Source organism: Urocampus carinirostris, chromosome 2 (genome assembly GCF_059441175.1).
Source record: "Urocampus carinirostris isolate Australia breed hairy pipefish chromosome 2, RoL_Ucar_1.0, whole genome shotgun sequence".
Taxonomy (NCBI): Eukaryota; Metazoa; Chordata; class Actinopteri; order Syngnathiformes; family Syngnathidae; genus Urocampus; species Urocampus carinirostris.
Window position 1 is genome coordinate 40,856,859 of NC_142350.1, and position 10,642 is coordinate 40,867,500.

The 10,642-nt window shown below is 36.7% G+C and overlaps 1 protein-coding gene across 3 annotated transcripts in view; it reads left to right on the forward strand.

The window, feature by feature from the left end:
* Nucleotides 1–756: 756 nt before the first annotated feature.
* LOC148371899 (zinc finger protein 516-like) overlaps nt 757–10,642 on the forward strand; it is a 69,117-nt gene continuing 59,231 nt past the window's right edge. For all 3 annotated transcript variants that reach the window (XM_088326516.1, XM_088326518.1, XM_088326519.1), the window contains exon 1: nt 757–1,002. The gene's annotated coding sequence lies outside the window, so the exon portion shown is untranslated. The remainder of the gene's footprint in view (nt 1,003–10,642) is intronic.

The window sequence follows — 10,642 nt, forward strand, 5'->3', positions numbered from 1 at the left end:
TATTAGCTAGTTTCAGAACAGACACCCATGCTATCCTCCTGGGGCACCAAGTTGGAGACCACCAATGAATGCTCAATATCGGTGGAGACGAGTGCCCTCCATTCACTCAAAAAACTACGCCCTTGGTTGAAATCAACATAACAACTACGTGATAAATGAAGTGTATTGTGTCTGTTGAAGGAACCTCCTCGTGGACCACTCAGCCACAAGGCAGGTTGTTAATTCCTAGAAAACACAATTAAAACAAAATGAATCCAACATTGAATAGCGAGTCATTGTCTTCGACTTCAGGTATTTACTTCGAAGATAAACTCAAGTTTTTTCTCATTTATTCCTCTTGTTCAGGGGGCTTCGTTTAGTTAGTGAGACGTTCATGAGAATAAGCATTTTTCTAGTGATCAGTTTGACAACACATTATACACGGTTATAACGCTTCTTCACAAGGCAACTCAAAAAAACTTTAACGTTGTTCTCAAAAACAAATACAAACAACGTGCAAATAAGCAAAGAAACACAACAAAACAGCAATGCAGTTTTAGAAATAAACCGGTAGAAGTCGACACTCATTGAACCCTTCCGTTATTTAACTTAAGGCATGACAGTGAATGACATATTATAAAACATTGTCTAATAAACAGGCTAATTAAAATTTGGAGTTAATTTATATGTCTCATCCTCTATGCTTCTGCCCAGTTGATTTTAAAGTATATAAAAACAGTCCTTGATGTCATGGAAGGCAGCACCGGCGAAACGACAGAGACCAGAGACAGACACACTCACATACACAAGAGTGGAGTGCGAGAGGAACCTGCACTCTTCCACAACATAACGAGACACAAATCCTCAACAGATAAGAATCTTTTTTTTTTGTCCTTCTAACTACTCCTATTTCTCTAATCCATGTTTACCTTTGACGGGATCCGGACTCTTGACATATGTTCGTGGGAGCGCTGCAACCGCTCTTTTTTTGTGTGTGTTGAGGCTTCGACAGTGTTTTAACTGGTAAGGAAGTGATTACATATATTTATTTATTTGAGATGGCGTGTTTGCTGCGCAATTGCTTTTAGAGTTGTTTGACGTTGAACGAGGGCTTTCTTTTATCAAGCTGTTTTTCCATAATGGTGTGGCGCAAAAGTGCGCTAAGAAATAAAGGCTCATTTTGAGGATTAGGAAACTTCAACTGACCAAGGGCAAACAATAGGTGTGTAATCATACACAAAATGAGTATAGGGTAAAGATGTACTGTATTATATTTTAATTCAAGATCCTAACTGAATGGCGCACATATAACAATAACATTTACAAGATGTCCACCCAAGAAATGTCACTAAAGTTGTTTAAGCCAGAGTTTATAAAGGAGAAGTAACGACAACTCGTGCACGTATTAATGATGGGAATTCCGGTTTGTTAGAGAACTGGCTCTTTAGACACGGCTCTCTCAAAAGAGCCGGCTCTTTCGGCTCCCAAACGGCTCTTTAGCTTTAGTCACTTTAATCAATATGCACCCAATAATTTTGTAACATTATGCACAAAATCTAGGAAAACAGAAAACAAAAGGAAAAAACGGTAAATGAGAAAGAAAAAAGCAAGAAAAAGAGGGAAAAAGTTGAGAGATCAAGAAACAAAAGAAGACAAATAGAAGAAAAAAGAGAAAAAAGAACAAGTAACAAGAAAAGAAAATGGAAAAAAAGAAATAAAAAAATACTGTTTTTCCTTCTGAAAAAAAGAGAAAGGGTAAAAAAAGATCCCTCTAATCAGTATATTCCCAACACTAATTTATTATGCACAAAATGAATTAATAAAAAAAAATCTAATATTCTCTAAAATGATATAAAGTATATATTCATGATATAATAATATTTCAGTTTATATGATACATTACATGTGTAATGTTTTACAAGATTAAAAGTCCCAACACATACCCTTGAAGGACTCCACTCCACAACTGCTGCTTATAAGACTTGTTGCGTTCATTAGTAATGGAAATTCTGGCTCTTTCGGCTCAGTTCATTGAAAAGAGACAGCTCAGTTTTTCAAAATGAGCCGGGTCTTTTGGCTTCCAAACCGCTCTTCATATATTTTTGTTGTTGCTTTAGTTAACTGATTTATTACCAATTTTTCTGTAATATTATGCATTTAATTACTTGATAATTCATTAGAAAATATAGTATATATTATAATAGCATTTAATTTTTTTACTCTACGGTGAACTTAGACTCATTAAAACTTTGATCCTTTTTATACTTATCAACTTTCAAGTCGAACAACTCAAAATCGCTGAAAAACACATTTACACACAAAACAAGATAAAATACTAATTTATTTTAACCTTCTATATTTTTAGATGCTTAAAGTCAATAACACAGAATCAATGGGAAAATGCATATTGACTAATCAGGGTGAAAAAAAGGGTCTTAAAAGTAACCGGTTCTTGATGGGTGAGTAGCCGGCCCACACTCCCAAGAGCCGTTTCGTTCGTGAACTTGCATGTATGTGTATCAAAGTGAATGTTGTTTTAACAAGAGCGATAATAATAATCTAGGCGTGTCTGATGTTGATGTTCCTGTTTTTCTTTTTGTCTTTATGACACACGCACGCGTGAGCACACACTAAGGTTTGGTGAATCGATCCAAATATCGATATTACCCATACTGAGCGAGTATTTGATCTATTGTCTTAAAATCGATACTGTCTTCCCTGTTCAACTATCATTATATTAATGTCTTTAGTGTGTGGTAAGATTATACATAGATTATAACTTTCCAATTCGGTCCAGTTGTGGTTACACTTGATTTGCACTTCTGATTTTATTTTCAAAATATTGTGCAATGAAAGTTCCTGTTTTTTCCAGACTATTAGGCACACTTGATTATAAGACGCACCTTCAAAAGTACTCCCATGTGAAATATTTTCATTTCCACATAAAAGGCGCTTCAAACTATAAGGCGCATGAGATTAAAACAGAATATAACGTATTTCATAGAACATAAATGTTAGGGAATGACTCAATTTGTATTTTTGTTACATTGCTGCTTCTTTGATTTGACTCAGAGTTTGGCTGTTGAAATTTGGCTGTCAAAGTTTGCATTTTACTTATTTGAATAGAACACAGTTTTAGCCTGATTTTATGGTTATTTCAAACTAACTCAAAGAGGGAGGGGTTCAATTGTTCAAGGATCCTGAGATTTACAATCAAAAAGCATCGGTGTCGGATCTTTACTACTCAGCATTTACTTGGATCTGATCGATACCAAAAATCCCAGTGTCGCCCGACCCTAGCGCACACTCACGAAACCAGAACTCCTGCCTGTCACATCTAGGCTTTTAGATTAGCCAATTTCCCCCCTCTCATTCTGCAACTTAGAAGAAGAAATGGTCTATTTATTCATTTCACTTGAAATAGAGGAAAGAAAGAGGCGTGTAGATCCAACACAGTATTTAGTGGACCCCCTCCCCCGTCCATCGACAGCCAGCTGCTCTCACTGTGCGATCACACGACACGGTGCTTATTTATGATTTATCGTAGCCAAGGTGACCGAGTCAATGACAGTTATGACAGTGCTCATGTTTAGTCGACCTATATCCAGTGATTGGCGTGTTACTGAAAAAAGTAATTGATGACAGTTACTAGTTACTTAATTTAAAAAGTAACCGTGTTATTCCTCCAGATTACTGACACCCAAAAGTAGCACGTTACTCTGAAAGTAACTATCTAATTACAAATTACCCAGTGGCGGGCCATGCAGTTTGCACCTAGGCCTTCAGCTCCATTCTGGTTTAGTGATGTGTCGTTCGTGAATAAATCAGTTCTATGATAAATTTTATTTGTGAGGACTCTGGTAGAGAAGTGGTCATTTGGGCCGGTCCCAGCCGCGCTCGTGGTAGCGGTACCGGCACCGTCGCCGCCAACGGACATGCGACATGTAAAACCTGTCCTAGTTAAACAAGACTCTATAAACAGAGACGAAGAAGAACAATGACGGGTGGATAATAATAATAATTATTAAAACAAATCAGTAAAAGAAGCCCAAATCAAACAAAATGATTGACATTTTGGGCTTGACCGGCCCAAAATTCGGATAAATTGGCTAAACCAACATCTTTCCTGATGGCAAAACCTCCGGATAGATTTTTGAGCCTAGCTACACCTAATTGTTGAAATGTGATTGGTTAAATGCACAATTATAAAAGCAAACACCTGGAAGCAGCACAACCAGGAAGAAGCAATGAAAGGAAGCTGGCGGTCAATTTAGAGTTGCTTAATAAGCATTAATTGACAAAACATAATTAACATCACATTATTCAGATTTTTTTGAGGCTAGCAGAGAAGGCCTTGCAGGCTCTGGCTGCCCACCACTGGAGTATATATGGAAGGGCGAATGAATATCAGTAGAGAGAAATTCTTGTACTCTGTGCTTCAGACGGTGCCACCGCAACTGGAGTTTAGTTGTACTTTGCAGGGTCATAGGAACATGCCAGTCAATTTGAAAAACGTGAATAAACGGTGTGATGCTGGTCGACTAAGGGATAACTAATCTTGAGGTGGGAACAGTTCCCTATTAGTTGCTGTTGAATTTTGTGAACTGTTTTTAACAAGTACAGGAGTAACGCACCATGTTGTAACAATTGAGTTACCATTTTTTTTTTATCAATAACGCGTTATAGTACTTGTTACAGAAAAAAATAATTGTGCTCCTAGAACTCGTGTTTCCCAACACTGCCTACTACTTTATGGAGAAAGAGAACGACAAAATATTCCACCATCTAATCCAGTTATAAACTACAAATACATTCCCCAAAATTAGATTGCAGTTTTCTTCAGTTAACAGATTGTATGGACCATAGAACTGTATTACAATAAAATAGTCATATAGTGACCCTAGATTAGCTTTTTGTTTAGAACTAACATTTTAAAGACAACAACTCCATTTCATAAGTTGATGTGTGTTATGTGCTGATCATGATCCCTAAACTCTCCTGTGGCTTTGCCACATACCCTAATTTTGTAAAGACCTCCAATCCTGCCAATACCCACCCCCACTCACCCTCACACTTAGATTTCATCCCCAATATGTGTAAAGTTTCATATGTTGTTTCCATGTATGTTTTGTTTCAATTTGCTTTTACAAGAAGGCATTTTTTAATGTGTCAAGAAACAATGTGGACAAGGCAGGTCTTTGTTATGGTGTAAATGCATGTTGAAGCTGTGTGAATGAATAGAGCCTCACATTCCAGAGCAGCAGCCCCTTTGCCGAACGGCTGGACTAACTGCTGTTTTCATTACTCATTACGACTTTGGTTTTGAATATCTTGACATTATCAAGACAACGAAATGGTGTCCGCGCTTGTGTTATGACAATGAGTTGTTTTCTTTTCTAAACTTGGTGTATTGCGTGGTAACTATTGCATGATTTTTTTACTCCTAATCATATCTGACACAGTAATTATATGCAACCCCCACTCCTTTTACTTTGTTCACTCGTATGTAGTTGCAGCGAATTAAAATACTGTACATTTCTCAAAGGGAAAATCATCTTGGTCTAAATGAAGGTCCCTAAAGATGGGGTCAGCAACCAGTGGCTCTTGAGCCGCATGCGGCTCTCTACAGGGTTCAAACAGGTGCTTGAAATACTTGAAAATGCTTGAATTTTGGGCCCGATTAAAGAAGGCTCTCGAACCTGGGGATTTCTTCTTGGTTCTTTGGATCACTTGAAGACCAGAGGTTTTGAGTGAAAGCTCCGAGCATAGGGGGAATTTAAATCACAGTTATGAGGGGGCAATTCCGTGTGATGCGTCATTGCTCTCCCTCGAGCCAAGCTGCGTGAGCATCGTTGAAGCAAAATGGTGGAATTCGTGTCAGTTTATAACTGCCCAAAGACAGAAGCTCGTTCACTGTAGATAGTAACATGCCAAATAAGAACAAAGTATGTTCATCCAGCATGATAGCAACTTTATTTTGGTGATTCAAGTCAACAAGTCAAGTCATGTTTATTTGTATAGCCCTTAATCACAAAGAGTCTTAAAGGGCTGCACAGACCACAGATTATTGTAAACCACAGACTATTATGACACCACCCCCTGATCTAAAACCTACATGAGGGCAAGGAAAACCTCAACATGAGGAAAATGAAGAAACCTTGAGAAGGGACTGCACATGAGGTAAACCCCCTTACAAGATAGCCAGTCTGCAATGGCTGTTGCAATAACAAAAAATAAATGGTAAAATGGTAAATGGTCTGCATTTATATAGCGCTTTTAAACGGATATTGTCAACATAAAATATAGGTTATTGACATGCTATAAAATAGTGTATAAAAAGTGAGTTTTAAGTTTAGATTTAAACATTTCTACTGAGGTTGCACATTGAATCTCAGGGGGAAGAGCCTTCCACAGCACCGGGGCCTGAAATTGAGAATGCCCTCGAACCTGCGGATCTCTTCTTGGCTCTTGGGATCACTAATATACATGCAAGTCCATGCATGATTTTGTATAATACCAACAGAACCTTAAAATCGCATCCAAAGCTAACAGGGAGCCAATGCAGGTTAGCTAAAATCGGGGTAATGTGATCAAACTTTCTTGTCCTAGTTAAAAGCCTCGCTGCAGCTTTTTGTACAACAAAACAAATGTTCTTTTGATTTGTTTATGTAGATTGTCTATATTGGGTAGGTAACGAGTAAAATACCTTTTTCTTCCAGGGAGCACTCTGATCTCAAACAACTAGAGAAATTAGAAAATTTGCTTTTAAAGTCTTTAAAAGGTGAATTTGGACATGAAAAAGGCGTACAAACCCTGTCTTTAGCACTGCCCTTGTGGCTCCCTGTAGCTTTTTCAGATACGTTTAAAAAGATGAAGGAAAGAATTATATATTACTTCGCGTTACAGGCTTTTGCTAACCTCAAGCCGGGAAAAGGATTGAGACACACACTACTTGCATAAAAACGTTCTGATCTGCGTTGAATATCATGACCTCAACAGTATCCCTACCAAATTAGTACCGTTCAGCATTGACTATTCCTCCACTTTACAGCAATTGTTTATTCAGATTTTATTACGTTAGCGCAATCATATAGTTTTTCTTTCAAATTAGTGAAGGAGAATAACTTTGCTAATATATAATTAACAGAGCTAAGAACATGGACTGTCTTTTCTAGACTTTACAGTAAATAGCTTTTTCTGGAGAACAATGAACTTTTTTATAGTGTGGCTGTGCTGGCAATTCATTGTCTGGCATGAATCATAGATAAAAAAAGACATTTAAAAGACGCTTTTACGTCTTGTGCTACGTATTATGCTCTAAACATGCCAAAAAGCAGCTTTGTTTCCTTCTTAACTGAAAACAATGATCTTTTTCAATGAAATGGTGCTTCAAAAAACAGTGTTTTCAATGCAGTTAGTGAAGTATTCTTGTATGCTGAAAATGACCTTTATAATTTTCTGTACCAAAGGGTAGAACAGTAGGTTTTTGCTAATTATGCCGCATAACTGCTTTGTCGACATAACGGCTTTGATTGTTAAATCTACCCAATTTTCCACATTTGACATTGTGCAATTCATATTATCGAGCAATTTATAGTCCAGAAAATATTTAACCGAGTGATAAGTGTGAATTTCAGTGGACACTTAAAAAAAGGCAGGGATGACATCAATGGGATTTAAATTTGAAAGGAGGACAGGCAGAAAAGCCTTCAGATAAGAAAGTCTAACTTGTTCTCATGGCCTAAAGGGATTGGGAATCAAAGGACAGCAACATATTGGAGAATAGTTGCGAAAAAATGACTAATATTGCGCGATAATAGTCAAGTCAATGAACTGGCATGCTATGAAATCTCTGTTTCAGATTTCCAATAGTAAAACTAGAAGAAACTTATCACTGAGCATATGACCTTCATTCATTTACTATTCATAAAAGAGATAGAACATAGAAAACATAAATTGTAAAAAGTAATTCCTATGTGAAACTTGGGATAGTAAATGGGAATGTATTTCATATCAATTAATGGGGGCCGTCCTTAATTTTTCTGTTATAATTCTGACAAATCCACTTCTGCTTACTATTTAAACATTACATTCATTTATGTAAATCACTTTCATTTGTTGGCATTCTTTCCAACTTGGAAAGAGCCACAGATGCCTACCAAGTTAAAAAAGGAAATCGATTCAAACAACACTTCTGGCACAAAGTTAGTTTTAATAAAGGTAATGTATTTATTATTTGCACTTTATTAAATTAATGGACTGAATGGTATATGGTTTATGATGCATATAGCGCCGAACTGTTACTTGCAAAGGCTGAGTTTGGACAGGGTTTCTAGTAATTGCCAGCCTAAACTCAATTTTGATACGAGGTGTACTGTATATTTTCTACCTATGGCATTGATTCTCTACTAGATGGTGGGTTTTCCAATACTTTAAAGGGCAATCTCACTCAGTTAACAGAGACACACCAAGACCCCGGATTTAATAATAAAAGAGCCCTCCATGGGAAACGCTGCTTCATGCCATGGAATTACAATTTAATGCATTTCACACTTTACAACTTGGGATTTATGCGCTGTATAGAGTAATTTACCTAAATCATCCCTAGATCACACTTTTTTGAAGATTTTTTAATAGTAGCATAGTTCAGGGTTTGTAACAAGTGCTTGACATCCTTGAAATTGCTTGAATTTAAAGGTTGTGTTTTTTTATTTAAGGATTGAAAAGTGCTTGAATTTTGGGTGAAGTGCATGTTAATCCTTAAAATTGTTGCCATGTAAATCAATAAGTCTGCTTAAAAATGTTGCTCTTCCATTGCATTTCTTCCACCCTTGTGATTAACGGCAGCTGGCATTAGTTGTATGGCATGTTCCTATGAATTGTCATTGCCCTAAATGGTTCACACCTATGGGGGATTATGAAATGTGTATTAATGCAAGAATCACATACCCATTATGGACATTTTTTACGGACCATGCAAAAAAATAAGCGTAGCGTTTACCAGCAGTAAATTGTTACGGAATGAATGTCCTGCCACTGAAAATGTAAGCCGCATTTTCCTGTAACGGGAGGACATTTGTCTAAAAAATATTTACACACGTATTGTTTCGATCCATAAATCAGGCATGAAAGAGTGTCACCATTACAAGGAATTCACCTTTTTAAGTCAAAAAGGTTGACCTATGTGTTTTAAACTGGGGAGCGGCGTATTATGAGAGTTCCCGGATTGAATTGGGCGTATGATGTTGTGTTTTTGAACTAAAATCAGTGAAGTTCGCGCGGGCAGAGTACTGTATTTATTGGTGTGTAAAGTGCATTCGATTTTTATCTCATTATGACACTATTTTTACAAATGTTAGATAAAGTGGTCCTCGAAGATATAAGTAAAAGCAAAAAACATGATGAGGGAAACATCTCCTGAGGATGAATCAAACTTTTCAGGATGTGAAATAAATGTATTTTTATTTTGTGTTCATAGTTGGTTATAAATTACTTTAATCAGGGCCCCACGATTTGTAAATTTTATTTTTATTTTGAGTTCATAGTTGGCTATAAATTATTTTAATCACGCATTCAACTTTCAATGAGTTAGAGCTGAGGAAAAGGTCACACAAAATGATATACCTATTTTAATTCAAAATCGGTGGCGCACATTATACAAAAATACTTATGATTATTCTTCCCACCTTTCTAAGCCAAGACCCATTTTCATGCCTAATAAATATTTTGGTGATTTCTTCAAGATTTAAAAATCACGTCTTGATAAATGCACGTGCTAGATTATAAATTACACATGTAAATCGCAGTTATTTATGCCCCTGCAAAATACATGATTCACGCCAGCTTCCTTCTTTAAATAGCCAAAGACATTTGAAAATTGTAGGTTAAAGTCCTTCAAAAGTGCTTGAATTTGGCCATGAAAAAGGTGTACAGATCTTTAAGAGTTAATATTTTTATTCGGGTCACATATGTGCCCTCCCATCCCATAAATAACCATGCCAAGCAAGTAAGAGAGTACATTGTAAAGCTGTCTAAATTTGAGTCTAAGAAATTGATGCAATAATCAGAGGCTTGTTTTAGCAGAGGGTTTGGTTGTTGGGTGGCAGGGGAGGTGGTGCCGTGGGGATTCAGGCACAGGGTTATTTTATTCTTCGCCTTTGCTAGCAGGGAAGTGAAAGAGGAATGTGTTGTGTTAGACTCAACTGTTGATAATACTACTATTGTTTGGTCAGTGAGGCCAGAAGTTGAACGTTTGGACTGGAATTATCTTAAACAGTGGGGCAAAGAATCCATTCAAATCAACTTAGTTCAAACAAAGAGTTGGCTCATTTTAATCAGACCTCATGCATGAGGGAAGAGTGATCTAACGTGGGCGGTTCATATTCCAATTTTATTTTTCTTTTATGAGTCGAAGCTGGCAATTATCCGGGGAAATATAGTGCAGGATTTTCAAGTAAAAACAATACGCTTCTCAAAAGGGTTGGAGAACGAATACAATTCTGTGCGACAGAATAATTGTATTAACCATTCAACCAAGGACAATTTCAGAATTATTTCTGAATGCCAAGGTAAAATCATTTTTCTAACTGTCTTAAAGTTAAAAACAAGCTGGCAAACTAAATTGTTTGATAAGGTATTAATAACAAAAGACTTGAACACAAGG